This window comes from Schistocerca piceifrons, chromosome 1 (genome assembly GCF_021461385.2).
Source record: "Schistocerca piceifrons isolate TAMUIC-IGC-003096 chromosome 1, iqSchPice1.1, whole genome shotgun sequence".
In the NCBI taxonomy this organism is placed as follows: Eukaryota; Metazoa; Arthropoda; class Insecta; order Orthoptera; family Acrididae; genus Schistocerca; species Schistocerca piceifrons.
In genome coordinates, this window is record NC_060138.1 from 716,148,912 (window position 1) to 716,176,171 (window position 27,260).

The 27,260-nt window shown below is 39.6% G+C and overlaps 1 long non-coding RNA gene across 2 annotated transcripts; it reads right to left on the reverse strand.

The window, feature by feature from the left end:
- Nucleotides 1-3,166: 3,166 nt before the first annotated feature.
- Nucleotides 3,167-24,909, reverse strand: LOC124710969. 2 transcript variants are annotated; one of them, XR_007005412.1, is made up of 6 exons: nucleotides 24,674-24,909; nucleotides 24,323-24,418; nucleotides 23,798-24,179; nucleotides 15,795-16,121; nucleotides 11,284-11,438; nucleotides 3,167-3,453 (listed from the first exon to the last, which is right to left on the reverse strand). It is a non-coding gene; the product is annotated as an uncharacterized LOC124710969 (long non-coding RNA). The 2 variants fall into 2 exon arrangements; XR_007005411.1 differs by lacking the exon at nucleotides 24,674-24,909 and having other exon boundaries at nucleotides 24,323-24,654.
- Between the last annotated feature and the right edge of the window lie 2,351 nt (nucleotides 24,910-27,260).

Consider the following 27,260-nt stretch of genomic DNA (forward strand, 5'->3'; position numbering starts at 1 on the left):
CACACAGTCATCCACAGACACAATGCAAACCCTTATTCAACAAGCGTAAAGTTCTAACAATACCTTCCTTTTATATATATACAAATGCAGATTTTCAGACAAATGCTGACTTGCATAACTACAACACTCGAAATAGCACAGCACTCCATACTCAGCGAACAAAAAGCACACACACACACACACACACACACACACACACACACACACACACACACACACAAAGGCATGTGAGCCATATTGGTACAAAACTCTACAACATACTGCCAGCCAACATCAGAACGTTAGAAGATGAAAACAGATTTAAAGTAGACTTTGAAGAATTTCTACTTGAACAACGTTTTTACTCAGTAAATTACTGTTTAGGTCAATAAATAATTCTGATAATGTTTATATTAAGGCAAAACTGAAAACACCGTCTTTCATCCCATAAAGTTTCTGTTAATTTTTTAAATCTGATGGACAGCTATTGAGTGTGGTAAAATCTTTACTGAATTATTGTAGTGAATATAAGGGCTTCCTGTTTAGGGAAGAGAAAAGTAAAGCCTTAGGCCTATCCAGCACTTGGGTACAGTAACTGGCACTTCTTACCGTGGTACACTAGAGCAATGACTCTTCCATCAGTTGGAAGAAGATGAGCCAGAGAACTTCATTTTCCACTAAGATGGTGTGCCACCTCACTGGCATAGCGAAGTATATGATTGGTTAAACTTCACCTTACCCAAGGGCTGGATAGGACGCAAGGGGCCCAATGAGAGGGCTTGCTTTGCATGGCCTCTACGTTCACTCGACCTAACGCCATGCGATTTTTTCCTTTTGGGCTTCATCAAGGATCGTGTGCATGTGCCTCCGCTACCAGTAGACCTCCCTGAATTAAGAAACCAGTGAAGCAGCTGTTGCTACGATCACTGAAGACACACTTATCAACGTTTGGGAAGAACTCGGCTATAGACTTGATGTGTGCTGCGTGACAAATGGACTCACATTGAACATTTATAAGGTTCTTGGTAAAACTGTTTGAGGTGCTCTTTCATTTGATATATCATTTAAAACTGTAAGTTTAATATAATAAATATTATAAAGCGTTCAAACCCCGATGTTCATTTATAAACACCCTGTATTTTGTTGGCGCTCTCCTATGTGGGAAGGAATGGTCGTCATAACAAAATAAGAGAAATTGGAGCTTGCACAAAAAAAATTAAGTGTTCATTTCTCGTGCGTGCTGTTCGAGAGTGGAACAGTAGGGAAATAGCTTATAGGCGTTCAATGAACCTTCTGTCAGGCACTTAATTGTGAACTGCAGAGTGATCATGTAGGTGTATATACTTTATAGTTTGTACTTTGTCACCTTGAAATTAGTTTGTTGTCTAAATTTATCTTTTGTTTTCTCACTGCTTGCATTGTTTACTTGTTGATTAATATGGGTGATATGTGGCAACACTGTCTCATTCCCTTTCCTTTCATGGCATTCAATGCAGCCAGTATCTCATTCTGCCTTCCTTTTAGAGATAATACTGTCATTGTGTCTCATTCACCTTCAAGTGATTGTCAACCGGCCAGGTTAGACGTGTCAGAGCACCACCACCACCACCACCACCACCACCACCACCACCACCACTACAGCCCAGGGCAGCAGCTGAAAGTTTGTTGATCATGGCTAATGCAGATTCACACTTCTTCCAGACAGTGGCTAGTTCTCCTTGCACCTGTGCGCAGCTGACACAATCCTTTTCCATCGTTACCTGTTTTCAACTATAAGCAAGAACACATTACTGACCCAAGCAGTCACTAGATACAGTCTAAATACTGCAGCTAGGGAGCTCCTAGTTATCTCTTATTCACTAAGGAGAAGAGCACTACTGAATATTTGTGATGGCTGCTAATTCTAATTCAGTCAGTCAACTGTGATGTTTTGTCTGTGTGCAACTACATGACAACTTCATATAACACCACCAGCAGAATAATACTTGAAAGGTACACAAAAATTAGAGGAACGAAAATCATTTATCATCAGAGCCAATAAACGGTTATTCATCACTTACAAGGAGAACCATGTAATAAAGTGACTAAACTAGGGACTCGATATAAACTAAGTACTGCTGCCACTGCTGTCTACTTCTCGCCAATGACTACCCACACTGGTTATGTTCACTGAACATCCTGAAGTGCATTCAATATAATGTTATGGAGACATAAATTAGCAAACATAGCTGTCATTATAACGTAGCACTAGTAACAACTTATGACTATTACTAATCTGCCCAAACTGGTGATTGTGGGAAATGGTTCTTGTATATTAAGAGAAAAACTGCAACTTTGTAAAAAGCCTCTGTGTTTTCTCTTGGAGTTCTTGGCAGCTGCTCTCATCTGATATACTGAACAAAGAGATTAATTAATATTACGCAAAACACCATCAGCTGTCTGAATACTGGCAAAATCAAGATCTCTTTAACACATACAGTTGGGTTCTGTGGAATTTACGCTCCTGAGGTCACATGTTCTGATAAGTTGTAGAAGGAATATCTAAAAACTTATTCTTTCACTTTGTTTTTGAAAGTCTGAGAATTTTCAGTTTTCTGCTTGATGTCTACCAGCAACTTTTTACAGTCTTGTGCACCACAATATAAAACTCCATTTTAAATCCTAGATGGGGATGTGTAGTTTGTATGAAAATTATTTTTAGTTCTAGTATTGTGATTGTGAATGCTAAATTCACTGTTTTAGTTAACCACAAATGTCATTAAGGCATATTGGTACTGGCATGTTTGTATAAGAAAAACAAGGTCGCAGAAGAGACTTATGCATGATGTTTGGTTATCAACTTTACACAGTATTCTTACAGCACACCACTGTAGAATGAATACTTTTATGATATTAGCTGGCTTGTTTGAGTTGTGAATTGATCCACTTTCTTGTATGTTTGTCTTCTTGGCGGCATTGAAGGAATCCTGTTAATGAATGAAAAGCATCTAAGTCTGTTTCTGTTGTCCCAAACTTTGCATGCAATTTCTTGAAGATTTGTAGAATGACAGAATTCGTGTCAGCTCAAATTATATTGATGTGAAGGTTCACTTTGTCAGTGAGTGTAGATGCTAATACCTTTACCTTATAGAGCCCAAATAATTTTTTTTTTTTTTATATATTTATTACTTTTACATTTTTTCCTACATTGAAAAAGAACAGTTCAAGGCAAAATAGCAATTTTTAGCTAATGTTTCTAATTAACTTACTGTATGATGTAATGCTAAGTGCTGTGGAGAGCACTTGTACATATTTTTAATTGAAAGAAATAAGTATGTCAATAAAATCTTCTTGTAATCTGCGTCACTTTGAGTAAAACATTCGAGCTTTCAATAGCTGTGTCCGCCATCATCATCAGGACTTAAAATCACTGACTGCTGGGGCTGGCAGGTCTTCATGTCTGCTGGTGTTTGAATGCCAACAGTGTTCCTCATCCTGTACACAAAAAAGTGGTCATGAGTATATTAGTACACAAGACAAACATTATTTTGGATGACAACCATTTAGAGTTTGAATTTCAGCATTTGTAGGTCATGTTTACAGAAAATGGTTACAGCAAGGGGGAATTGCAAAAGCTTTCAAGTGCATGGACAAAAGATACCATATGAATCAGCAGAAGAGGCTAAACCAGCTGCATTCCTTCCATACTGTGGAGCAACTAAAAGCAAGCTGCAATGCATGCTGAAGAGACACGGACTAACACCATTGTTAAGACTTGCCTCCAAGGTAGAGATATGTTATGTCCCATTAGGGGCAACATAGGTCTTCATGTTCCTGGCATGTATGGTGTCCCCTGTGAATGTGTTAGCATTTACATAAGTCTAACTATTCACACTGTTGTTGAGTATTGCACAGAGCATCCACAACATCTCAGACTTAGGGAACTTGAGAAGACAGCTCTGAAGCTGAAAATTGCCTACAAAACAGGCATAAAATACAATTTGATAAGATGAGAGTATTGCCTGAAACACCATCACACTGGGATACTATTATCAAAGAAATGGTCAAAAGTAGAATAATCGGCAACAATTTTGACAAATACTAGGGGTACACACCTAATAGGGCATGGGGGTTGCCTTTGGACATTGAGCGAAAGCAAAGACGTGGGCTTGACATTTGTAGGGATGTGGGCCTGGCAGTTTTAAACCTGGTGCCAGGCCTTGAGCCATGCGATGTCACTCAGTCCCACAGTGGGATGGAGCTGCTAGGAGCTGCCCAATTTTTCTATCACACATGTGTCACTCTGACTCTTTCTGGAAGGTTCCTGACACTGCCAGTACATCTATACAAGCAGAACACCACGCCAGCCCTGCCAGTCAGTGATGATGAAGGCAGAGACAGCAATCAAAAGCTCAAGCGTAAGACTCGAAGTGATGTGGCTTGTAAATCAAGATTTTGTTGAAGCGTACCACTGTGGAAGACTCGGAGGACAAATTAAATGTGAGTACAAAGCAAAAGCAATTAATTGCTTGTTAAGATTAGCAATAATACATTGAACACATAATTCCCCATTACACATCTTGCACTTGGTGTATGCTGATGTATAGTTTATTCCAACACTTTGTCTTCTTTAGAGTTTCGGTATTTTCACAATCAGGTGGTTCATTCCATTAAACGGGTGCTCATCTGCTACAGTACTGTAGTGTGAGGTTTGTCCAGGTCATCTAAGTAGCATGGCATACCTTCTGAAGTAAAATTTCTCATCAAAATTTTACACAAGAGATTGTATTTTCATTTTTGAGATGGAGCATCCAGGCATTGTGTAGAGCGACATCCAATATCCAGTTGAAAAGATCTCCGTTCCATTTCTTGTTATGGATATTTATCCTGTAGTATTTCACATTTTCATCTGTTCAGCCAGTTCTGCACATGAGCTTACTGTATTCTGTCAGGACAGAGGGTTAAGGAACTTCAGTGTGTTTCTATGACCACTGAAAATGTCCTGTAACACCAGTTGTATTTGATGCTGCAGAAACAGTTGTTATGCAGTGCAAAGTTGTTATGCAATCTACACAGAAACAAGTTTTTTCCTTTTATATAGCACCATTCACTTTCTCTATTTCCTTCTTCTTTGGAAGGGGGCAGTTTTTGGGATATTATTTTCTATCACATTCCTGGTGTCCCCAAAACCTAATAAAAAATGACCAAAGAAAACTTGTAAACAAGTTGTCAAAACAGATGTGAAATGGAAGTGATTTCATTTTGGGAGGTGGATTTTAAATCATTTTTATGAGACGCACAGTTGCTTTGTTAAAATACTTCTGCCTTGAAATCTGAATAGTTATCAGGCCAGGATAGGTATCGAATTTCACAAAGTAGCCACAAGGTGTATTCAGTGACCAGACCTTATATCCAGAGCGGATTGGTTTACCACAGATATGTTGTTTCAGGCTACGCCTCTGAAAATAGCTCACTGTTCTTTCATTGTAGGACAAATTCTCTTCTGACACATAATATTTGGGAAATTGTCCCTTACAATGAATAATAAGAGGCTAAATTTTCCACAGTTTACCACTATTGTTTGCATCATAGTCAACATTATTATTATAACATTTAGTAAATGTAACAGTCATACTAAAGATATGGCTTAGACTATGCTTGTCTGCCTTCTTCTGGAATATTGTTGCTGTGCAGAGTGGGATCCACATCAAATAGGACTGATTGGGGATGTCGACAAAGTTCAAAGAAGGGCAGTTCATTTTGTATTACTATGTAAAAAGGGAGAGAGTGCTATGGATATGATAGATGAATTGGAGTGACAGTTATTAAAAGGGGCAGGATCATCTCATAATAATTCAATCACCGACCTTTTCATTATAGTGTGAAAATATTTTGCTGAGAAATGATCATCATGATAAAATAAGATAAATCAGAGCTCACACAGAAAGATTTAAGTGTTGGTTTTTCCTGCACAGTACAGTAAGGAAGTGGAACGGTAAGGAAGTAGCTTTACGATGGTTTTGTGAACCCTCTGCCAGGCTCTTAATTGTGAATTGCAGATTAATCATGTAGATATAGATGTACCAGAAAAATCAATGAACTGAAGGATCATGTCAAATCTGTTCCTTCTCACTGCATTATACACTAACTCATAATGTATGTCACCTTTGCTCTCCCAGTACATTCTTTTTGTTGGCAATTGACCATACTCAATAAGTACTACAACTGCCAAGAAATATTTGATTTCCTCAAAGGCTGTGCAAAGATCAGGATAATTCTTAGATGAATTGTACCTTTTCATTTCATTAGCAATGACATTGATCTTTATTATCGAAGAATAGCTTAGAGTTATTACTCAACTACACTGCTGGTGTCTTGTTTCGGGAAAGTAGAAATGTCAATTTTTTTGGAATTCATTACAAAATCTCCTTCAATCCAGCAATCCATTGTATCACAATGAGTGTATGACTTGTCCTGAACTATTGTAAGCTTTGGTGGCAGCTGTATTTGAGCAAATATTTCCTTTTAAGAAATTGATGTTTATGTATTGAGTGACTGAGATACGGCCTCTTCTCCATATGAAGTTCTAACTCCAGCATCTGCAAGAATTTGTCTTTGAGTGATCTTCATTAGTCAAAATGTTTGAATGAGGTTGGGTAATAAAGTGTTTTGCACATTATGATTGTTGTCGAATAGTATGTCAAAAACTTTCTGAACCATAAACCCTGGCTGTAGAATCTCAGCTACTCCTCTAAATACCGTAGGCATCATTGAATAATGCATGGAAATGATTAAAGTGCTCTCATTGGTGCTTTGTGTTACTTTTATGTCACGCAGAAAATGTAGCATGTGTTTCTGTAGTACAAATAATGTAGCATAAATTTAAATAAATGACGTGTAATTGTCGGGTTATTATAAAACTATTTAGAGTTTTTTTAAAATTTGAATGTGAAATATTTTAATGTTATACTTACTCTAAATCCATAGTGTGGTGAAATTCAAGCTGTGGAAACAATGTTAAAATTTAGTTGCCAACTGTCCCCTCTAATAGACTGCTTATTACAAATACTAAAACTGGAATGGAAGAATAGATGTTCAATAATCTGTAAATAAGTGTAACATGATTATAGAAGTTTGGTGTTGTCCATTACTGTAACACTAAATACTAATGGGCTAATGCAATTCATTTTGTCTTCCTTCAGGGCTGTATTGACCTTGTTGAATTTGTCCAATATATCTGCTAAATGCACAGTGTAAGGACACTGTAGTTTCACTGCAGCACCAAGACTTAGGTCAGCTGGCTGAAGAAACCCAACTATTGTACCAAAAGGTTTGTATATTTTTTAAAAAAAAAATTCCTTGTGATAGTCACCTCAACTTAGTGCGTAAGAGAAGAAGTTAAATACATCATCATTTTCTTTACAGAACTTGTAGAGTAGATGATTATTCACAGAATGTAAGCCTGTCTTTTCAAGATAGTGCAGAGATTCATGCAATCACTTACTTATATATTTAACAAAGAGGTACTGCTGCATGTGAATTACACAAAGGACTTAAATAATACCAGGTGTAGTGGATATTAATTGTATGTAAAATGTGTGATATTGAGCAGTCATGGATTACAGCTCCATCAGTTGTACATCCAAGTACTCATACTTCAGGAGGCAAAAAGTTTAAATATCAGAAACATATAAAAATAAAAATAACAACACTATCCTAACTGTTTGTACCATCATCAGGGAGGGGAGAGGGATGGAGTGGGAAAAGTTATGAAGGAAGGGCAAGTCACTTAGACACCAGGATGAGAGGGAGCCATCTGTAGTCAACATGGTGAGGTTGGTGAAAGAAAAAAATACTAGTGAAAGCAATGCTTTTCCTTCTTAACCTTTCCCAACCTATACTTCTCTCCTCCCTGAAGAAGGAACTAATAGTTCCAAAAGATAGGAGTGTGTCATCACTTTTACTTTTATATGTGTCTGTCAGCAGTACTAAACATTTTGCCTTCAAATAAGTGTTCATCCCACAGGGCTGCTTTCCCTTCCCCATATCCACTCCCTTCCATCCTAGCTCCTCTCCCTCCGCCCCCCCCCCCCCCTCCACACCACTTTCTTCCTCGGTGTTTCCCTGTACAGCTATTCCCTCAATTTTGCTATTCCTTTACGGTCTTGTCTTGCATTTTTGCTCTCCATTTTTTTTTCAGCTTTTTCTGGTCACCCTTGGGGTTTGACCTCCCTCTCTAGATTGTTGCAGTTTTGGGGAAGAACTGCCTCCCTAGCGACTCAGGTATGGATTCCCCTACCTCCCCCTCCTTCCTCCCCCACCGTTGCCTACACCTCTCCCTTCCATTAGGTCACTAGTAAGATAGCCAGTTTGTGTGATAGGGCTGTCATGTACACATCTGGCTGAGCCTCCTGAAAACAAAGGGATCACACTTCTGGTACCTGCGCGATCACTGCCTCACGCATGACTAGGAGTGGTTGCTAATCTTTTTGGGGCAGCGACCACTATGCCAGGCGGCCCTTGCTTCAACACGGTGGCCCCGCTCGGGTGAGCCCCTGATCAGAGTGGGTGGTACCAGGGTAAGCATGCTAAGCTTCACAGTTCTGGCTGCTCTTCTGTGAGCATCTCTTCAGATAGGATCAGTGCTCTCTTTGCTCCTACTTTTACTTTCTTGGCCTTCTCCTACCTCATCACTCCCTGGTAGGAGGGCCAGGCCTGTCAGCTTAGGACAAAAGTTTCCTCTTACTTGGTTTGTTCCCGGACAGACGGGGAGACTGTGGCCATTACCAAACCACTCTTCTTTTGTAGAAGATATTGAAGATAGGGTTGCTGAAGTAGACTCCCTTAGTAAGAAGCAACCTGGTCCCCTGCTGATGAAAAGCTCTTCTATCAGTCTGCTGGCTTCCTTTTGTGCTTGCAAGCACTTAGGAGGCATCCTGGTGGGCATTACTCCTCACCAGTCCTTAAATATGACAGAGGGCTTTATTTTCTGTTCGACCTCCTTCTTCAAACTGATGAGGAACTCGGGACTAATCTGCAATGGCATAGTGTTCATTTCATCCAGTAAGTCCAGAGAAGTCCTAAGGACAATTGTATTCATACCAGTGCTTTCATTTTGGCTTTTCAGGGAGAAGCCCTTCTGGAAAAAGTCACAGTTATGGTTTACCATTGTGACGTGAAGTTCTATACCCCACCTCACATGTGCTGTTTCCAGTGCCTCCATTTAGGCCACATGTCTTTGCTATGTGAGGCTATTACTATTTGCGGCGAGACAATATGCCCCAGAAAGGATATTTCAGGCTGTGGGAATTTAACTTTAGATGGTTTGACAGTACATCCAGCTCTTCACAGCCTTTGGACTACCTCACAAACATGCAGAAGATGCTCTTCAAAACTCTCACTAAAAATCACCAAACTACCCAAATAATGATACACACACTCAAACTTAAGATCTGAAAAATAATACACCATCGGATGCACTCCCCCCTACTGTTTGGGTACCACAAATATAGGTGAAGAGTATATAGATTCAGATGGTCTAATCACTTTGTCCTGCAACATTTCCCAAGTAGTTTCCCTCAATGCTTTCATATGATGTGGGGATAACCTATATGGTGGGCACCTTAAGGCAACATTGTCCGTTAATCTGGTCTTACGTTCAGTTTCTTTAATCTCACCTAATTGATCGGTTAGTACATCACTGAACTCAGTACACAACTCAACAATCTGCTGTCTCTGCTCTGGCAACAAATGCTCCAGGTCATACACGGAAATGGTTTCCAGTGCATTCATTATATGTCTGGAACCATTAATCCGGTGATGTACACGATGTTTACAGAACTTGTAAGGCTTTTCCCTGGTTAACTTGAAATAAAACCTCCTCCAACACCACTGGGGCACCAGCCCTACCTTCCTGACAAAATCGGCACCCAGTATAGCTGGTACCGACAGATTACGCACCACTTGGACAGGAAATTTCCACGTAAACTCACCAATTCGGATCTTAAACTTAATTGTCCCCAAAATTTTGCATTTGCTCTGAGTTGGCTAGTAGGCAATAGCGAATTTTGTATGATAAGTCTGGCAACATGCAGTGTCGACGCCCGTCTTTCATCCATTAAAGATGTGGAACTACTGGTGTCCAGCAGAGCACACACATGTTCCTCATTTAGTGCTGTGCAAACAAAAGGAACTCTATCTCTGGGAGCCGCTTCAATTCTTATACACAACCCCCTAACATGCGATCCCCGCTTACAGTACCATAATAAATTCTCGTCCTTCCCTGTTTCAGGGCAATTCTCGGCAATATGTCCCCTGTTCTTGCACTTGAAACACCTTACTGTAGGACAGTTCCCAACAATTGCCCACTGCTCTTACACTCAAAGTACTTTACTCCCATGGAACCTGCCTGTCGTATGAGGCTAGCTCTTGCTGTTGAGAAACTTGTTCCTTACCTCATTGTTGGTCGGCGTAGATGAGAGCTTGTGCACCATTGATCAATTCATCTAATTGCCTAAAGCTCTGTGGGCATTCACGAAACAGAGCTCTGCAACGGTCGCTAGGACGCATCTGCTGGAGAATATTCTTGACTACTTCCACTTCACTATAATTAAGACATAAGGTTCTGGCACTATCCTTTACCCTTTTAACATACTTCTCTAATGGCTTGTTATCGTGCTGGACTTCAAGATATCCTTTACCAATAACTTCATGTTACTTTCGAGGGGACAAATAATTACAGCAGATTAACTCCCGAAATGCACTAAATGACAACCCATGATGCCTAGCATCCATTAACAGTTGTTCCAGATGCCCACTCACTATTGGACTCAATCACTGATAAAGATGACAAGCAGTCAAGTCAAAAAATTCCCCTCTATCCTCTAATCTCGATAGAAAATGCAAAGTGCTTAATACCTGATCAATTGAATCTAATGATAACGTACTTGCCTCCAGTAGTAATTTTTCGAAAGGGTTGGGCAACTTAGCAAAAATATTATTACCTTTTATAGAAGGAATAGAAGGGGCCTCGCTCGCAACTTGTCCTAAGGTAGGCTGAGATAATTCCCTGTCCATGGCATCTCTTCCGCGTACTAACATCCCCTGTGTACGTCCTAATAATGTGTTTAACTGTTCAGACAATTCTTTACACTGGGTGTGGTGGGGCTGACAGTACACAGAACCTGCGCCCTTCCAATATATTGTATAATCCGAGCTCTCACTCTTAGTAATCTGTGACCATGACGGTTCACTGAATTCATAGAAGGAAACTATTGACTTCATCTCGCCTAGTGCACACTTAATGCTGGATACGTCGTCACTCACCTCGCTTTCCCTGCGGCAGTACAACTGATTGGTCAGTGACTTCCCGCAGCTGCCGCGCTAACTCAGCCACACTGCCCAATGTATCGGCACCCCTGACACTTACTTCGTACAGTAGTTCCTCCTTCCGCAACTCCGACACCTTTCTGGCTGCCATGCTGAAACAATACAACACCAAAGTACTATTGGCTTTACAAAATGTAACACAGCTCAATCTTAGTGAACTGTCATTAAAAAAATGATATAATTCATACCACTTCTATGTCCTCACATAACAATGATGCTCTCTGCTACCTTAGTGTAACAGAGCATTAAGTGGAAGAGCTGGAGGTGAGGAGATAGGTGCAATACAACAGTTCTAAGCATAATTTTATTGTAACTAACCATCCAGTAAAATCCACTAATACTCTTAAAACCAAACTTTTAAAAATGACTCAAAATAATTGATTTAAAACAATATGTCAAAAAACTTTGCAATGAATCATTTTATTTAAATTAATGTGGTATCTTGGCCAAGAAAACTTTACAATCAGAAGTGAATATAACACATGCATTAACCCTATCAAAATTACTGCAGTTCCCCATTCATTTATCTTTGCTCCTTGCAAACAGGTACCAAAGAAAACAAAACTATCAGAACTTGTCTCTGGAAGGGACATGAAAATAACCATATGAATACAGTACATATGAGTAGCATGACAAGTTTTCGGACTCCCCCTCCTGCAGAGTTCTCTTAGTTAAATATACGCCACAGCTGAGTCATATACAACATGTCCGGTATTCAGATCCTTGGGCGACGACTATTCCAATCACCACAGCTCACTATAACTCAAAAACGTTAATTATCGGTATTATCCACAGTGTCACCGATACTGAACAAAGGCATCTTCTGTCCGGAACACGTCGTGTAGCAGGTTGACACAGTCCGGGGCTCCGCTCTTCCGTCTCACTCCCTGGTTGCAACTGTTCTCCCGTAGCTGGCTCCGGCCATCCCTCATGGCAGTCGGCAGAGAAAAACACCTGAGTGGTGCTGGATGTGTCACACTGTAGTACCAGCGCGGGAAGGTTGTGTGCGGCATTAAAAGGGATCGGACATGTGGCAATGATACCATCGGCACAAAGGAAAAGACGCAACAGTTTCCTTACTTACACTGAGTGGCAGTTGTTTATCTACTGCTGCATGCTTAGTGTTGATGTGACTACATTGATCCTTTTCAAACCGCAAAAAGTGGTTTTTCTACAGGGTGCGTTTATATTCACGCATATTATGCAGTAAGCAATAACTTCAATTCTCGAATTTAATAATTTGTAAAATGAACAGTTATTAAGATAGTTTCTTGGTTGTAATCTGCAGACGTTCGCAGTTTGTTTTTTAATATTTTCTGGCAGCTTGTGTGTGTGTGTGTGTGTGTGTGTGTGTGTGTGTGTGTGTGTGTGTGTGTGTGTGTGTGTGTGCGCGGGGGAGAGGGGGTGTCATCCGGTGATGAGGTTATAAGTACCTTTATTTAGCAGAAAAAAATTTAGTTGAAATATCAAAAGTGTGATAAAAGAAGTAAAAACACTTTGATATAAAACTGCATACACTCTCCCCCTAGATCATCCATGATAAACTGCACACTAGCTCACATCCTGTAAGATATCGTTTAAATTGGTCAGGTGTTATAAAATTGTCAATTAAAACACAAGAAAGTCAAGAGGAAGACTAAAATAGATCTGCAGGAATATGTGGCTGGCTGAGCACTTACAAGAAACATGGATGAGCCTGATAAATTTTAGGGAACAAGTCGGACATTTCGTAAAACGTTAAAATATGTACCACATTAGTTTGGTTGTTATTTAAAATCTGGCAGTAAATTAGATGCTTCCATCTTCTCTGAATATAAAACACAGTCTTCTGAAATGTGGTTCACTTTGATCTTTATGCTACAATCACCACACACTGGATGCTCTTCTTGCTGGAGCAAGAAGCCTTTATGTCACAGGGCTATGTCCTGTGTGAAGACAAGTGAGAAGGATCTCATTCAATGCAGCTCATTGTTTATCGCTTCCAACTACTCTTCCCGTTTATGCATGACTCAGTACCTCAACAGGTAGGTGATAGCATGTAGCTGGATGGCACACTGAACTATCTGAGTATTGTGATATGCCACTTTGGCTGCTAACATTTGTCATTTTGTTGCCTATAATACCCATGCCCATGCCCAATTTTGGTGGCTTCCTTTAGAGGACTGCCCCATTTGGTAAGCAAATTCAAGGTGAGAAATGGTCACCGAAGTGAAGGTCATCAATAACTACCCACTGAGCAGAATTCAGTTGCATATTCCCAGAGGCATTTATCTGTCTGAAAGTTTGTTGCTTTTGGAAGCTAGATGTTTCAACTAACAGTGTCCCATTCCTCAATTACTTTATAGATTTTAAGGTGCCAGCAATGCCTGGTAAACCATTTTGAATCTATAAAGGTGAAACTGTCTCAAAGCTGCCCTCTTTTCTTGTAATTATCAAAACCGCACTCTGTGAAGCAGCCTATGTTATATTACTATAAACTGAATGGTTTAAAATAAATCATGTATCAGGAGGACTGGTGACACAAGCTCTCTTTGTGGGTTAGGTATTGGTACCTACTAGCAGTACACCCATTCTGCTTCGAGGTGGGTGGTTAAACATTGAGGTTTCCATCTCTGTCTCATGAGCAGCTAGGGAAATAAGTGTCCTCCCAGTCTGAGTCCCTTTTGCCTGAGTAAGGCAACTCATTAAAGACATTTGCACAAGAATGCAGAACTCCACTCATAACTAGACGAAAATGCAAAGTCTACATGATTATCAGATTTGTATCTTGTATTGTAGTTGTGTGAGTCACATTTCACTTAAAACTCATTCTTTTTATTAGCACCAACACTGTTAAATAGCGAATGTAGTGGGAAGCAAGTGTAAGAATTCCAAAATCCTTTAGAGGGATTTGCAAGACATACAGCTTTGTACTGCACACATTATTTATGTTACTGACTTTTACTGAAGAACACTTGATTTGCTTTAGCTTCATGTTGTCATTAAGTAATGCCATTAGTCAAGAGGGAGTAAATAATGCAAAGGAAGTTAGTACCCTTGTCCTCAATTCAGCGCAACATGGGAGAGTTCTAAGTGCAAACACACTTGACAGTATGTCATCATCATCATCATCATCAGCAACAACCTCAAGTATTAGACCTGTTGCCATGCTCTTTATTAAAAGTTGTTCGTGTCATCTTTTTGTAAGTTAATCATGTTTTATTTCCCCTGATCATTTTAGTACTTCTGTCATCTTTCATGTGCTGTATATGATCTGTTTTTTTTTTTAAGTCAATAGCTTTTCATCTTGTTATTGAATGACTGTCCTGCTACAAAAAAGAAGCCATATTTTAGAAGATTCGCTCAATCTTATTTGTTCAGATGTTAAGTGTCCAGTTCTTGTATTCATACTGCAGTAACAATGAAACAATATCTGTATACAACTTAACCAGTCTCTTCTTTTGGATAGGACTTTTTTTTTTCAGGCCATTTTCAGCAGTCGAAATATGTTTCAAAAACTCATGACACTGAATTGCATTAACTGGATTTTATTATTACTATCAGTTTCAGCTGTAAGCCATCATATGGTATGAAAATCACGTAAAGCATTTCATTTGTCATGAATACTGAAACACAAAGCATTGAATATTGTAATCCACATGAAACACATAATAAAAAACTTATTCATAACATTTACATGTGCAACAATTGTCCTATTCATATGAAATGACAACAACAAATGAAGTCATTTGGATTTTATGTTTCAGTGTTCACTGTATTGTACCAAAGGATTTCTCTTATCTGTGGAGCTTCATGTCCACATCTTCAAACTTAATATGTTTAAAATAACACCCAGTATGCTTAAATTTATGTGTTTGTTCAATAATTTGTTTATAGTGATATTACGTGCTATAAGGTCCAATGCTCTAAATGTGGTAATTCAGTTTTATTGGTCGAGACTATCATACCATATCTAGCAGTACTGCAGTACTGTTTAGGACTGATTTTCATTGTTATCTCTATGATCTGATTATCAGCAAACAATGAGGTATTAAACTTTACACCATTATTGATAGTAAGTGAAAGTAAATATGCTTAGTGAACTGCTTGGTTAGTATTTGAAGGGCTGTTCTGCTCCTCAGACTCTGAATTCTTTTGTATTATTCATATTCAGTGACAGAATTGCTGAGACTATGTCTACTGGTAAAGTAAAGGCACCAGTAGTTGACCAGCTAAGGAACATTTTTCTCTGTATATTTGACAACTTAATTTTTTTTTTCAAAACTTTAAAAAGTCTATTTTTATAATAGTTGACCCCTCAAAATCCAAATTTTTCAGCAGTTGACCACAAACTGTTTCAGTAGATGAAGACAGCAGTTTTATTCAACAGGCTAGGATAAAGAATATGTTTGTTTCATTGAAATATGTACATAATACAAGTTCATTCTGAAATGTACAACCATGCATACCTTTATTGACAAAAGTTAACAAAACTCAGGGAATTTTGTCATTTACTGCCAATTTTCCTCGGAAAGATAACACTTCATTGCTATATGATCCCTTGAGTATGTTATTTGTCCTCTCTTACTGTCCATATGTAAGTAGGAACTCCACTCTTAAGTCATGGATGACACTGTAAGAGCCATCTAAAACATTAATATTTTTTCCTGGATCTTAAGACCCACTATATTCAACACTGACATAGTCATTATGGTTTAAACTGAAGTCTATCCCTTCTTCCACATCACTAAACTTCACATCACAGCCTTCAGTATGGTCATCAGAGAGTTCTGGAACTGAAATAGAAAACTCGGAATCACGACAGTGTTATAAAAGGATAGATTGCTACTCACCATATAGTGGAGACAATGAGTTGCAAGCAGGCACAACAAAAAGATTGCTGAAGAAGTAAGCTTTCAGCCAAAAATTCTTCTTCTGAAATAGTCAACATATATACATTACAAGCCACATACATATGACAACTGTCTCTGGCTGCTTAGGCCAGACTGCAAGCAACGGTACATGATGAAAGAAGCAGCCTACATATGGGGAGACTGGGGTGGGAACAGGGAGGGATAGCAGTGTGGGGGTGGGGGCAGTGAAATGCTGCTTGTGGATGCATAAAGGGGCGTAGTGGGGAGAGTGGTGGGCAGCTAGGTGTAGACAAGAGGTTAGAAAGACGGTGTGGGAGAGTGGTGGGCAGCTAGGTGTAGACAAGTGGTGGGCAGCTAGGTGTAGACAAGAGGTTAGAAAGAGGGTGTGGGGGAGTGGGTTTGGAGCAGAAAAGGTGAGAAATAGGAAGACTGTGGGTGCAGTGTTGTAATCTAAGGCTGTGCAGTGCTGGAGTGGGAACAGGGTTGGAGACAGGTGGGTGAATGACAGTGACAAAGGTTGAGGCTCAGGGGGTTACGGAAACATAGGATATATTGCGGGGAGAGTCCCCACCTGCGCAGTTATGAAAAGCTGGCATTGGTAGAAAGGATCCAGATGGTGCAGGCTGTGATGCAGTCATTGAAGTGAAGAATGTTGTGTTGGGCAGTGTGTTCAGCAGCTGGCCCAGCTGTTTCTTGGTCACAGTTTTGTGGTGGCTAGTCATGTAGAAAGACAGCTCATTCGTTGTCACGCCCACGTAGACACAGCATGGTGGTCGCGGCTTAGCTTGTTGGTCACATGACTGCTTTCACGGGTAGCACTGACTTTGATACAATAGGTGATGCTTGTGACCTGACTGGAGTTTGGTTGGTGGTATGGGACAGATCTTGCATCTAGATCTATTACAGGGATATGAGCCATGGGGCAACGGGTTGGCAGCAGGGGTGGAGTACAGATACACAAGGATATGTGTAGATTCAGTGTGTGGCAGACTACCGCTGTGGGAGGGGTGGGAAGAATAGTGCGTAGGACTTTCCTCATTTCAGGGCATGATGAGACATAGCCGAAACCATGGCGGAGAATGTGATTCAGTTGCTGCAGTCCTGGACGGTACTGAGTCACAAGGGAAATGCCCTTTTGTGGCCGGACTGTGGAATTTTGGGAGGTGGTGGGTGACTGGAGAGAAAAGGCATAGGAGAGCCATTTCTGTACAAGGTAGGGAGGGTAATTTCGGTCTGTGAATTCCTCGGTGAGACCCTTGGTAAAGTTCGAGAGGGACTGCTCTTCACTACAGATGCAACGGCCATGGTTGACTATGCTGTACGGAAGGGACTTCTTGGTACAGAATGGGTGGTAGCTGTAGAAGTGGAGGTGTTGCTGGTGGTTGATAGATTTGATATGGACAGAGGTGCTGATAAGGCCATCTTTGAGGTGGAGGTCAACGTCAAGAAAGGTGGATAGTTGGGTTGAGGAAGATTGGTGAAGCGAATGGGGGAGAAGTTGTTGAGGTTCTGGAGGAATGTGGACAGGATTTACTCACCCTGATCCAGGTCACAGAGGTGTCATGGAAGGATTCCTCCAGATGACCCATGAATACGTTGGCGCAGGATGTTGCCCATTGCCGTACCACATATTTCTTTAAAGATGATGCCTTCAAAGGTAAAGTAATTATGGGTGAGGACATAATTGGTTATGGTGACCAGGAAGGAGATTGTAGGTTTGGAATCCATCGGGCTTTGGAAAAGATAGTGTTCAATGTGGGTGTTTGGGAGGAGGCATTAACAGTGATGAGCAGGGCACTGTGTGGTAAAAGAACAGGAACTGTGAACAGTCAGTGGAGGAAATGATTGGTGTCTTTTATATAGGAAGGTATGTTGCGGGTAATAGACTGAAGGTGTTGGTCTGAGAGAACAGAGATACTATCAGTGAGGCACAGCAGCTGGTCACAATGGGGCGTCCTTGGTGGTTGGGTTTATGGGCTTGAGGACAAAGCATGTAGACGGTAGGAGTGCAGAGAGTGATAGGGAAGAGAAGAGAGATCGACTCAGGGGAGATGTTCTGGGATGAGCCTAAGGATTTGAGGAGAGACTGAAGATCCTGTTGGATTTCTGGAATGGAGTCAATGTGTCAGGATTTGTAAGTAGATGAACACGACAGATGATGGTGTCTTTCTGCCTAGTAATCCTTGTGGTTCAAAACCACAGTGGTGGAGCCTTTGTTAGTAGGTAGAAGTATAAGTATGGGATCCTGACCTTATAATCCTACCTGCTTATAATCCTGGTGGAAGGACCGCCAGCTGTCATATTCGTCCATCTACAAACCCTGCCACAGTGACCTCATTCCAGAAATCCAACAGGGTCTCCAGTCTCTCCTCAAATCCGCAAGCCCATTCCAGAACCTCTCTCCTGAGTCTGTCTCTCTCCTCTGCCCTTCTACTCCCAGCACCCATACATGATTCATGAAGTCCATAAACCCAGCCACCGAGGGTGTCCCATTGTGACCAGTTACTGTGCCCCCACTGAGAGATCTCTGCGCTAATAGACCAACATCTTCGGTCTGTTACCCACAAAGTACACTTCTATATAAATATGTCAATCACTTCCTCCAGCGACTCTTCACAGTTACTCTCACTTCACCACATGCTGCCCTGCGTGACACTATTGATGCCACCTCCCTTTACCCTAATATCTCTAATGCCCATAGCATTGCCACTATTGAACACCATCTTTCCCATTGTCCGATAGATTCCAAATCTACAACCTCCTTCCTGATCACCATGACCAACTATATTCTCACCCACAATTATTTCACCTTTGAAGGCATCATCTTTAAAGAAATCTGTGGTGTGGCAATGGGTACTTGCATGGCGCCATCCTATGCTAACTTATTCTTGGGTCATCAAGAGGAATCCTTCCTAACCACACATAATTCCAAACCCCACACCGAGCGAGGTGGCGCAGTGGTTAGCACACTGGACTCGCATTCGGGAGGACGACGGTTCAATCCCGTCTCCGGCCATCCTGATTTAGGTTTTCCGTGATTTTCCTAAACCGTTTCAGGCAAATGCCGGGATGGTTCCTTTGAAAGGGCACGGCCGATTTCCTTCCCAATCCTTCCCTAACCCGAGCTTGCGCTCCGTCTCTAATGACCTCGTTGTCGACAGGACGTTAAACACTAACCACCACCACCACCTCCAAACCCCACACTTGGTTCAGATTAATTGATAATGTCTTTGTTATATGGATCAAGGGTGAGGAAACCCTACTCACAATCCTCCAGAACCTCAACAACTTCTCCCCATTCACGTGGCCTTGTCCTACTTATCCCAACAAGGCACTTCCCTTCATGTTGACCTCTACTTCAAAGATAGCCAATATCAGTCCATATCAAATCTATCAACCACCAGCAATACCTCCACTTCGACACTTACCACCTATTCAGCACAAAGAAGGCCCTTCAATACAGCCTAGCCATCCATGGCCATTGCATCTGTAGTGAAGAGCAGACCCTCTAGAACTTTAACAAAGGCCTCACTGAGACCTTCATAGACCAAAATTACCCTCCCTACCTTGTACAGAAATGGATTTACCGTGACTCAGTACCAACCAGGACTGGAGCAACTGAATCACATTCTCCGCCAAGGTTTTGACTATGTCTCGCCGTGCCCTGAAATGAGGAATGTACTACCCACTATTCTTCCCACTCCTCCCAAAGTGGTATTCTGCTGCCCACCAAATCTTCACAATGTCCTCGTCCATCTGTGTTCCACCCCTGCTGCCAACCCCTGGCCTCATGGCTCATATCCCTTTATTAGCCCTGTCCCATATATCCTCCAACCACCACCACCTATTCCATCAAAGGCAGGGCTACCTGTGAAACCTGTCACGTGATCTGCAAGCTAAGCTGCAACCACTGTGTTGTGTACTATCTAGGCTTGACAACCAATGAGCTGCCTGTCCACATGAATGACCACCAACAAACTGTGGCCAAGAAACAGCTGGACCAACCAACTGCTGAATGCACTGACCACCCCAATGTTCTTCATTGTCTGCACTTAGCTGCCTGGCCCTCGCCCCACTTCAACCCCGTGGAAAGGAATGAAAAAGATGACTGTTATATGGTCCTGGTATGTCACACAGCTCTGCATCATGTTCATCTACAGCCGTTTATGGTTTGGTTCATAGCCAGGGGAGATTTTTAACATCTGTATAGAAACATCATTATTGCTGTCATCATTCAGGAAATGGGGAGGTTGAAAAGAAGCTGATTTCTGGTGCTTTGTTTTCTTCCGAAGTATAAAAAGAGACTGATCACAAGGATCACCTTGCTATTCATCAATAGAATTTGAGAAGACAATATATTTTGCCTTGCCAATGCTATAATTCAGTAATTCAAGTCCCTGTTCCAGTATTTGTATGTTTGCTCTTCATAATTATTGTGAATTTCTACTTGATTTCTCTTGACAGCTGAACTCTTGTCCAGAATACGTTCAGTTTGTGGGTTCCATGGGAGAGCCTACATTTTCTAAACTCAGTGGCCAAAACGGATGGTGTAATTATTTTGTCTAGTACTTTCTTTCAGAGATTAGTAAAACCTTTCTTCTTTAAAATAAAAGCCTCAGGACTATAAATTCGCCATTGGTGAACTTTTCTCTTCTTGCTTTCTTGCAGTGTTCAAAACACTGAATGTGTGTGGCATTTGGGTGCATACCCAAAAAAAAAACTGACTTATATGAAGGCTCAAATGAGATGAATGGCCATCCACAAACAGTACAACAGAAAAAACTTTTTTTCCCCTCAACTAACTATGGATAAAATGAGTTTGCAATGGAATCTGGTGTGACCTTCTAGTTAATCACTTTATCTCCTTTACGAGCCAATTTCTTATTGCCTTTAGGACTGAGAAAACAGGCTGTCTCATCGCAATTAAAAATTCTAGGTGGGTCTTTCAGTACATCTAGTAAATCCTTTTTCTGAAAGTATTTTTATACACCAGCAAACCACCTTCTTAATTCATCTTCGCTAACTGCAGCTCTTGTTGTGATTTAATTCTGGCTGATTCTTTTTGCTGTAATAGGATTTCTTTTTAAGAATGCATGCACCAACATTCTGCCAAGATGATTATTAGCAAATGGGTTACTTCTATTAAGCTGATTTATGATTCATTGAACACTGTCTTGTAATTGTATTACTGTCATGGGAATCCCAGTTGCAAAGACCCTCCTCTTTTTTCTCAGTAAGTATTGAATATGGAACAATTTTGTCATTCAATAGGCTCTTACCTTCCACTTTGTATTATAAAGATATTCTTATGACCCCCCCCCACACACACACTTTTTAGCTGCTGTTTGAACTGGTGTATGATAGAGGTGAACAACCTCAACTGCTGCTTTCATTTCTTCTTCTGAGCAATTCTGGAACTTGCCTTTGATAGGAGCCATCTTGACAGGTCTACAGCTGACAAAAAAATTCTAAATAAAGACGCAATATAATTTCGTCAGAAGTTCACCACTGAGTTTACCAGTACTTGACCACCTGGTTATCCACAGGATGCACCCAATGCAGAGTCTCAAGAAATAAAACTACTAGTCTATTTCTTCTCACCATTAAAGTTAAACTATTTAAAGCATTACTAAATCATAACAACTTTCACCATTAGTTGACCACCTGGTCAATTAATGAAAAGTTTGTCATTTTAATTTAGCAATTGACCAGAGCTTGACTGTGTACATTGTTGGCTGCTAGCAGTTTATTTCTATATCATGACCTTCAAAATAACTTACCTTTTTACAGTAATGCTTGTGCTAAAATCCCAAGTCAACACTAACAGCATGGAAGAACAGTTGATTACACCTTGTCCTTAACAAAATTCATAAGGAATCCTGCACAAAACAGATTAGCATATACACGCTTTCAGCTAAACATCTATCATTTTATCCCATGATGCCTTGTATATGCCCTACTACAATCCTGCAGTTAGATGTCAGGGCTATCCATAGCTAGTATTTACATACTGCCTTGGTGATTAGAACTCTTATTAGTGTAGTTTTTCTCTCAAATGGTCAACTGCTAATTCACAGTCAAACACTGGTGCCTTTACTTTTTGTCGGTATTTTACAACACTTTCCGTATTAATTTCCACTGTGTTATTTTAACACAATGCTGTACTTCTATTCTCAGTACCAAAGAGATAAGATTGTTCCATTATTAACATTTGGATGTTATAATCAAATAAACCACTTATAACAGCTCATACTTCAAAATCAGTAAAAGTAACAAAAAAAAAAAAAAAAAAAAAAAAAATTCATAGTTTTTACACAACACACATTTTTGATAGTTGTGTTGTGCCCTTCTGTTCATTTGGGAGCTTTAATGTGGCAAATAAACAAAAATTAGAAATCAACAGTTCTAAGTGTTGATCAGTATCATTTGACAGAATTGTAATCTCCAGATACAGCCTGTACATTTAACTATGTATAGTCTTATAAACAGACTCTCCAATAATTAATGAATGAATTTATTTATTTAACCCCTCTTCCCACATGGACCCGAAGGAACCACATAAGGTTTGATTTATTGTAAGAGCATTAATGTTTGTATCTGGTGCCAGTAAGTTATTTTTCTGTTTGTTCAAAATTGGATATGAGTTTCCATGAGATTATGAATTTTGTTTGCTCTGAAGTAATTCCTGATCCGTACTTTGTAATGGCAGATGGGTTCTTTATTAGTGTCCTCATGTTATCAGCAAACATGATTGTTCAGAGCACACCTTTAAAGCCACTGGAAGATTATTTATGTATGTTAAGAATAGAGCAGGCCCACCACTAAAACTTGTGATTCCCGTTATTCTGAGTTTAGTCCTGTGTGCCCATCTGGTTTCTTTTGTGAAGATATTTGAAAGAGGAATTGAATTGATGCCATAAAATATTTTATACTCCACAAAATGCCTACAGAATATGCTATCAGGAGGGTTTATTTGCAAGATTATATATGCTTTCCTTTGTAGAGGATAATATCAGAATATCTAAAAAGAAAGTTGCCTTCCCTCCAGAGATTTCCATTTGAGTTCCTGAAGCATCTCCTTAACACTTATGTATTGTTTGAACCTGTTCGTAACAACTCTAGCAGCCCGCCTCTGAATTGCTTCTCCTTCAGTCCAACCTGATGTGGATCCCAAACTAAGAGGCTGTTAATGGTTTTACTTAGAAAAATGAGTCCGCTTTGTGCTTTAAGCTATTTGAACCAAACAAACTGTAAAATGGGTCAGTAATTAGAGATGAGATTTATAGTATTTCAAGTCCCTAAGGAAATGTATCCTGAGGCATTAATTGATTACAAAGATAGCTCAGAGGTTGCCCTATCGAGTTCATGCAAGATTTTAATATTCTAATGGTAACACTGCCATGAAAAAATAAAAAAGATAATGTTATAATTTATGTGATCTACTTAGGATTTTTTAAGCGTATGTCTGTTGGTGGTCATATTTGTCATCATCACAACATCAACTGAATGTTTCATGCTACAAGAACTCATTATAGGTAGTTTCATTTTACAGTATCACATCTAATAATTCATCATGAAAGCAGAGCAGGTAAACATACCTAAACAAAACATTTGATTTCTATCCATTCCCCTCTCCTTTTCGTGTAATATAAGGTGTGGTCCAAAAATCTGTGTCCTCAAAAAGAAGAGTGACAGAATGGTGTCCGAGAGGTACACAGCATATTACTTGGCCATATCTGTTGTCTGATGAAAATAACTTGTCATCTTGATGTAGTTGTGTTCAACTGGTAACACATGATAAAGAGTGTACAGTGTCAATGCTCATTTCTCTATGGAAGAAAGTCATTCAGGATTGAATGACTATTTTTGTTCTCCCATTTCTCTTAACATAATTTCTACCATTATTCAGGACTGTAGTTTGTGACAGTTCTTATTGAACACAATGTTGACTTTGACAACAGACTGCTTCCAATTCCACTACTGTAAAAGAATAAACATAAAGAATTTTAATTGTACCAGTATTCTGCACAAATGAATGATACACATTTGGATGGGATACATTTGAATGATGTAACATTATACAGGAATCTCTTTTATTAACTGTGAACAAACTACCAACATACTTTAAGGGCCATTCATAGTCGACTTTGAATTAGTTCTGCTGCTGTGCATACTTCCATTCTCATACTTTCTTGGATCATGCTTGCAAAAGCACCCAACTGAAAAAAAGGAAAAAGAAAAGATAAGGGCAGGGCGAAAATTGTTTCTGAAGGACATCAAGCTCAAAATATTAAACATGAAGCAATTCTCATTTCTAATGTCTAGATCATTTCTCACAATAAGGTTCTTTGTATACTACTTGTTTAGGCTCTGTAGGCTTTCAGTTTGATCATTCACTGGTCATTAACTACCAGTTTAATGTTTCCATATTTACATTCTAGGAGATTAATCGAAACCAGAAACAAGCTACCTACAGATTATTTAATGAGAATCATGATAAAGCTCAGCTATTTTTATGTAGTAATATCTGTTCATAAATCCTTTTCTATAGTTCCACATTTTTCTCAATGAGAACAATGATTCCTGTAGTATTGGAGCTTCTGCACGTACAGGAGTATAAAAAAGTATGTCTGTCCTGTAGTACTGCATTTCGAGGCCTGGACAAAAAACAAAATCATAAATTACTAAGTCTTGAAATATATTTTAAAGAGAAGTGTTTTACTGATAAGTAAGTTCTTTATAAGGTTTATGATCTAGATGTTTAAATTTTATTTTCAAAATTATGGTGGGATTCATTGAATATCTGCAGAGAGAATATAAGTTAATTGACACACACAATTGCACATTTAATAATGTTTAATCATGACATGAAGAAAAGATATTCATAACACAAAACAAAGATATTAGTATACTTTTAGTAAGAGTGAGATGCAGAATAATCAAATACAGAATTTAAGTGTTGAACAAAAATTATTAAATAAAATAGATGTTTCTAAATATCAACTGTGTCATATTTTTAGTAACTTACAAACTCCTGTATTATTCAATAACTACTGAAATCCTGCTGTAAACAATGTTTTAGCCACACATATCTACATCTACTCTTGAGCTTGTAATTTTAGTAGCTTTTATTGCTCCACAAGTGAAGAAATGTCTAATTCAAATAGGTTATGTTCTTTGCTGAAATTCTGTATTATGCATGTGGAACAAAGCACCTCCATTATCAGTTATAAATCTAATATTGTGATCAATTGATTTAGCTCACTTAGAAGCCTTTTAGTCTGGATGATTTTTTATCTGCTTCATTAGCTGGAGAAATCTCTGCATCCCTTGTGAATATTGAAACTCTAGTTTACCATCCACCAATCCTGCCAATAGCCATATCAGAGAAAAGTCGAAGCATTCTTGATTGTGACTGACCATTAATAAGATCACTATCATAATCAGTGACACTGGCATTATTTTTGTACATATACGAGGGGATGTCAAAAGATAACTGCAATTATTTGTTTAGTGGAAAATACTGCTCACCTTTATTCATATCCCGTGACAGACCTTCAAAGTAATCTCCCTTGGACATGATACAATGATTCCAGCATTCACTCCAATGTTCATAACACTACCTGAAGCTCCTTTTTGATAATCTGTTGACTACACACGAAATTTGATTGCTTAGCTCTCAACCACTCTGAAAATAATGACCCCAAAGCTCTTTTTTCACTGCAAGAAATAGGTTGAAGTCACCAGGCACTATGTCTGGTGAATAAGGTGGATGTGGCATCACCTCAGTGCCTAATTGAGTGATTGTTTCTTGAGTCTTGATGACATGAATAGCCAGTGCTTTATCCTTATGAAGGATTCATCCCATTTGAGCAAGATGTGGTCTTTTTGTTGCAGTTTTCCCCCTTAATGGCCCTTTCAGTACTTCACAATAGTAATTCGCTGTTACAGTATGTTACTCATCCACCACTTGATCGTACACAGTGCCTTGCTTATCAAGGAAGACAAGATGCGTGACTTTTCCTGCACTTGGTTGAACTTTGGCCTTTTTGGGTCTTGGACTTGAAGAATGTTTCCATTGGGCACTGTTCTATTTTGTCTCTGGGTCACAATGATGAAATTAGGATGCATCACATGCGATGACCTTGTCCAAAAAATCTGGTTCTCGCTGAAGCCTTCCCTTCCATTGTTGACACGCGATCGCATAGTGAGCCTTCTGTTCGTCACTGCTCACATGAGGCACCCACTTTGCTGCAACTTCTCTAGATGCTAGGACATTTCGTACAATGTCTTCAGTTGATCTGTAGGATATATTCATAATCTCTGCAATCTTTGTTAATGATAAATGACGGTCTTCTTGCAACATTACATCAGTTGTGTTGACATTGGTCTTCGAAGTTGAGGTCCTTCAGGGCGTGGAGCGTCTGCAAGGTCATTTTCACTCTCCCAAAATCATTTATTTCACTCAAAAACAGATATTTTCCCCACACCTTGCTCTTTGTGGGTTTGCTGCAACACTTCCAATGTTTGTGATGGAGTTTTTTCAATAAGAAAGCAAAATCTAATTGACACACACTGCTGCAACTTGATATCCATGTTGGGTACAATGAATGCATCTGTACACTTACCCTGTTTCCCTACCACCATGCACTGCCAGGTGACTGACGCATATGGTATTACATCACTCGAGGTCAGACTTCTCCGGTACTGCCACCACCTATCTCAAGTGCAGGTGCATTAAAATGTAATAAAATAATTCCAGTTATTTTCTGATGCCCCTTGTACTATAATCAGAAGTGCACTTCACAGATACCAAATTATTTGTTTCCTCTAGGTTATGAATTGTGATATGTTAGCTTCCTGCTACATATGGTTAACGCATTAGAAACATAGGAGCTCCCACTACATGCCTGTAAGGTAATACAGCATTAGGTAATGCTTCTTTTGTGTAGGAGTATAAAACAGTGCCATCCAGACTCTGAGCCTCGAAGTGGGTCTGTGAATCAGCTCTCCTACCTTCATTGTTATTTATCTTTTATGAAAGGATGTCTATGAGCTTTG